At 46.1% G+C, this 4,513-nt stretch overlaps 1 pseudogene; it reads left to right on the top strand.

Annotated features, from left to right (window-relative positions):
- The first annotated feature begins 252 nt into the window (after positions 1-252).
- On the top strand, positions 253-634 carry LOC106981849 (ubiquitin-like; annotated as a pseudogene).
- The last annotated feature ends 3,879 nt before the right edge of the window (positions 635-4,513 follow it).

The following is a 4,513-nucleotide window of genomic DNA, read 5'->3' as shown; positions in this document are numbered from 1 at the left end:
GAACTAGGGTCAGCCTACCTGAACTTGAGAATCCTCAGAGCCAACACCGCACCACACCTCTGAGAATATGCATGGTGCGCTCAGGCCCTGTGGGTTCCAGAGCAAAATCAAGAGGGAAGGTTGCTGTCTCCTGGCCAGAAAAGCCACCCTGGGCTGCCTACCTCTTACTATGTTATTAAAAACAAAACGAAACTCTCTTCCAAAAAGGTGGTCGAGCAGGCTGGAGGCAGTGGCCCTGCAGCAGACACAGAGATGCAGATCTTTGCGGAGACCCTGACGGGCGAGACCATCGCCCTTGAGGCTGAGCCCATGACACCACTGAGAATGTCAGAGCCACAATCCAAGACAAGGAGGCCATCCCGCCTGACCAGCAGCGTCTGCTTTCTGTGGGCACACAGCTAGATGATGGTTGCACCCTCTCAGACTACAATACGCAGAAAGAGTCCACCCTGCACTTGGCGCTTCACCTGCAGGGTGGCACCACTGAGCCTTCCCTCTGCCAGCTGGTCCAGAAACACAACTGCGACACGACGGTCTGCCGCAAGAGTCAGGCTCGCCCGCACCCCGCGCTGTCAAGTGCCACAAGAAGTAGAGCCACACCAACAACCTGCACCCCAAGAAAAAGGTTACATAAGGCTCACCCACCGGCCCTTCCTTTGTCTGCAGGGTGACATCTGGCCTGAGCCCCAAGGCCCGTGGGCCTCAATCAAGTTTTCCTGTCATTGCAAACCAACCAACCAACGAACCTCAGGAAATCCACATCTCGCCTGGTGCAAAAGCTCTCACATGGAGTACACAGTTTCAGTCAATCCTGGCCTCAGGGAAACCCCACGGTGTCCTAGATATGACTGGAGAAGGACACTGTAAGGACTTTCCATCATTCTTCTCTAGACATTCTTTTCCTCTCTCACTATAGCCTCAATGCATAGATTTCTAAATGTTGAGAGTCTGGATCATGCTAATTAGAAACAGTTTATGCCAGGGCACCTGGGTGGCTCAGTCACTTAAGCAACCGAGTTTGACTCACGTCATGATCTCACGGTTCAGGGGTTCCAGCCCTGCATCGGGCTCTGTGCTGACAGCTCAGAGCCTGGACCCTGCTTCGGATTCTGTGTCTCCCTCTCTCCCTGCCCCTCCCCTGCTCACACTCTGTCTCTCTCTCAAAAATAAACAAACATGAAAAAAACATTTGTTTAAAGAAATAGTGTATGCCATAACATAACCTGGAAAAGTCGAAGGGCAACAGGATGCCTGTATTTGAGTGTGTCAAAACTGTAGCAAGAGATTGTTCTTTCCATTCTGTCATCCTGTGGAAAAATGCTCCATAGTGACCATCCACAGATGTGTTTAGATGTCTGGTCATCCTAAATCCTTCCCTTTGAAAGCCTAGCATGATGGCAACTTCTTCAACCTTCTGGATAGGGATACTTTATATACTGCACTGGTTATCACAACATAAAGTACAATTTACTGCAGCAGGAAGAAAATAACCAGGGGTCTCAAGATGAAACCCTCATTCCAGTGCATTTTAATACTTACTGTTTTTAAAGCATCGGGGAATCTGCATCTTGCCCACGGCAAAAGTTCACAGAAAATATGATTACACTAATATCAGTGCCAGGTGTGGTTGTCGTCTGCGGGCCAAGGAGCAAAGGCCACATAGAGTCCTAACTCTCCGTATGAAAGGCCACACCTCCCTAAAATTAAAGCCAAGAAACCAGAGCAGAGGAGACAAGTAAATATCCCCTTTCCCCGTGGCACCTCCTTCCTAATGGGAATCGTAGTTAATGATCTGAATCGAAAGCGAAGTCTTGTTTTATGGAATGCTCACTCTTTGTTAAGCAAAGCTGTTTGGGCGAAGGACCATTCTATTGATTTAAAAATTGATTTCTTTTTTTCCCCCTTCATATAACTAAAACATGGCTCACAAATCACAGCTCTTTTATTCTTCTGGCTACAACCTAGGCTGAATCTCTCCCAACCTACTCACCGAGGGATGTCTGATGGAGGAAGTAGGAACATTTGGACAGAGATTGTTCAAGATTCTATTAAAGGTTTCAAGTGGCTTCCTTTGAACATTTGGTAATTTATATTTCGAGTCCCTTGGTGTAATTATTGTAATTATCATTAATCATCAACTTCCAGACCCAATCGAAACACAGAACATTGGAAAGGTCAAAGCAATGGAGAATTCTACCAATTCTTCACAGAAGATACGAGGCATTAACATTCTGATGCTCCACTTGTGTGACAAAGATTGTAATGAAAACAGAAAATAGCAAAAGATTAATGTGTTCTCATGATAAGAATCATCATAAGGAAAAGAGAAAGTGGAGCAAACTTAACCCACTCCTGTCACAGAGGCATGGTGATGAGTGGGGTTGAGGCTCCGGGCCGGGCTGTGGCAGCTGGGCCTGACCCTGCCGAAGAAGATCATGCCTTCCTTCACTTGTGGAGTAACAACAGATACGAAACGAGCTCAGGAGCACAGTAGGTCACATTTTGAACAATTCAGTGGACTCCTGGTTGTCTCTCTGGCTCCTTCCCTAAGTATCTGGCTCCAGATCAGATCACTCACTGGACCTTCAAAGCCATATCACCACCAGCTGCTAGAAATCCACCTGCATGTTCAAAACAGGACTCATCATCTCTCCCCCGAACTGAATCCCTCCCCGGTGGACAAAATAGGATAGTGCTGAAACGTCAGACTCGGGAGGTGTCCACACCTGTATTCAAATCCCGGTTTGGGCACATAATACATGATCCTGGGGAAGATGCTGGCCTTTTCCATGCCTCCATTTTCCTATTTGTAAAATGTGCTTAATAGGATCTGCTCCACAGTGTTATTTTCAAGATAAAGTGAGGCAATATACTGAAACTACTTAGCACATAGAAAGTGCTCAATAAATGTCAGCTATTTTTACAGTACAATCCCTTTATTATTATGAAGTCCATCTGGTTACTTAAGCAGAAAAAAGATAAGTCTGGGAATTATGCTGTATTTCTCCATCTCTGTCAAAATGGGACCAAATTCTGTCAATTGTACTCCCCTAATGTCCCTCAAATCTTTTCTTTCGATTTTCATTGCCTCTGCCTTGACTCAGAACCTTACAACTCTTCCCAGCATGAATTTCATTATCGTCTTCCTGCCTCTATCCTTGCCCCATTCTAAGCCATCAGCCACACGGGAGCCAAACGCTCTTCAAAAGCGCATATCATAATGTCCTTCTCCTGCTTAAATTTGCCTGTGGCTTTCCAGTCCTGTAGCCTTAGCTCCGATTCTGTTGGAAGGCACATGAGGCCCCCATGATCCAACCCAGACTCTCTCCTTTCCACCCGTCCCTTCTCTGGACACCTCCCCATTCCCCATGCCCCAGACATGCCCCATGTCCTGCAAGCCCAGCCTAGGCCTCCCAGGCTTTCTCACCTCTTTTGTCAGTTGCTGTTCCCTGCATCTGAAATCAGTGTCCTCCTACATCTGGTCAGCCACTTCTCTATTTTTTTTTTAAGTTTATTTATTTATTTTGAGAGCGAGAGAGAGCACAAGCAGGTGAGGGGGAAAGAGAAACCCAAGGAGGCTCTGCACAGGCAGCGAGGAGCCCGATGCAGGGCTCAAACTCACCAACCATGAGATCATGACCCGAGGCAAAATCAAAAGTCAGACGCTAACCGACTGAGCCCCACCAGATACCCCTCCGGGCAGCCACTTCTAATCCTTGAATGACTCAGCACGGGCATCACCTCTCACAAGCTTTCCCTGAGCCTCTTCTCCCTCACATCGTGTTAAATGTCCTCACAGCACTGAAAATGCTCTTCTGCCAATATTGATGTTGGATTTTATTTTACGCAGGTCCCCATCCTCCACTGGGCCCTGAACTCTTAGAAAGCAGACATTGTTCTCTTATCTCTGTGAAGCTGCTTCTTAGCCTCGTGTCTAGCATGTAGGAGATGCACAAAGAATTCTCTTGAGTAAATTCACACATCTTTCTTGTCTCTCTTGCTCTCTACAATTATGAATGAGAAGAGAAGTGAAATAAAATTTAATTACTTCCTTTTTGTTTCTGGTTCACCATTATGTCGGGAAATGAGTTGAAAAAACTCCTAAAGTTAAAGGGAAAATAAGGATTGTGGATGATCTACACATTTCCAAGATCATTCAGATGCTTTGCGTTGGCTGCTGATAGAAGACATAGGGTCCACTGAAATGTAGCAGCAGGCTGAAGATAATTGTAGTAATTTGCTGAAATGTGTCCCCTTAAATTGCCCCTGTGTAACAGAGAAAGGAATGAGCGACATTATGAAGAAAAATTTTAAAAGCTAACTTTTTCATCTGAGCAGAGATGCAGGGGAATTGTCCCCTACGACTGACTAGTTTTCTGGAAGTCCATTAAGGAAGCCAGCAAGGAAAACCTTAAGGAGCAGTAGTTCTAACTGACAACACAAAGGTATAGAAGTCAGAGTCCATTCTAGTACCCTACAGAGAGGGTGTGCTGTCTGTCTCTCTGCCGAGGGC

Source organism: Acinonyx jubatus, chromosome B3 (genome assembly GCF_027475565.1).
Source record: "Acinonyx jubatus isolate Ajub_Pintada_27869175 chromosome B3, VMU_Ajub_asm_v1.0, whole genome shotgun sequence".
Taxonomy (NCBI): Eukaryota; Metazoa; Chordata; class Mammalia; order Carnivora; family Felidae; genus Acinonyx; species Acinonyx jubatus.
Note: the sequence above shows the minus strand (reverse complement) of the source record. Positions and strands in the feature narration are given on the sequence as shown.